The sequence below is a fragment of the Leucoraja erinacea genome, chromosome 14, assembly GCF_028641065.1.
Source record: "Leucoraja erinacea ecotype New England chromosome 14, Leri_hhj_1, whole genome shotgun sequence".
Lineage (NCBI taxonomy): Eukaryota > Metazoa > Chordata > Chondrichthyes > Rajiformes > Rajidae > Leucoraja > Leucoraja erinaceus.
Genome location: NC_073390.1, coordinates 31,539,973 through 31,540,944, shown reverse-complemented (window position 1 = coordinate 31,540,944; position 972 = coordinate 31,539,973).

Below are 972 nucleotides of genomic sequence, written 5' to 3'. Positions count from 1 at the left end.
CAAAATATTGCTGCTAAGGAGCTTATTGTCTTTCGCCCTGGAGAAAAACATTATCAAGAACTATGGGAACAGAAAGAAGCAGCAATGTTAGCAAATGTTAGCAAGAATGGCTCTGAAACTGGGGATAGAGCTTCCAGAAAGAGGATTAATCAAACTATGGATACAATGAAAAGAAAATGTACTTGTGTGTCATAAGGAATAAGGAATGGGGAGTACAAAACAGACCTCGGATGGGTTAGAAAGAGATAAGAAAAAAAGAGTGAAGGAGGGAGGGAGGGATGTTAATGATCATGTTAATAGCAAGATTAAACGAGAACTTACCGTTTGAAGTTTGATCTTTATTTTATGATGTTGAAGTGAGGGATTACATGAAGACCCCGCCAGCCTGCATGCACGTTAATCTTCAAAGTAGCTGTATGAAGCCACAGGATAGTTGCTGACCTAAGCTATAGGAAGATTATCGACCTAAGAACTACTGAATGATCTTTATGAGAAGTAGTGTTGGGAGTGGAGGGCATGTATTCCCTCACTTCAACTTCTCATAAACTAAAGATCAAACTACAAATGATAAAGTTCTCGTTTTTATTCTTTCTATTTTATATCCCCGGAAACCATGGGAAGAGTTGGACTATGTGGGAAACTTCAAAAGCTCTGTGGTTTCCATGCAGATAAACCAGTTTCCATGCATTACACACTGCTCCAGTTGACCAGACATGGCCCTCTGAATAAAAACCTACTTCATTGAAACATGATGTTAACTTTAAACATCTGTCCATGCTTTAATGGAAAAAAATATTCCCTTATATCAGGGATAAACAATTGATTTAATTAACAGAATCTTAAAAAAATTTGCTAGCAAATAAATCAGGCCTGGGTAATAGGTTTATTATAAAATGTTTGAAAAGTTGCTCATACGCCATCCCACTGTCGCAAGAATGTGATCCAGCGGGACTTCTAAAATTCTCGCTGCCG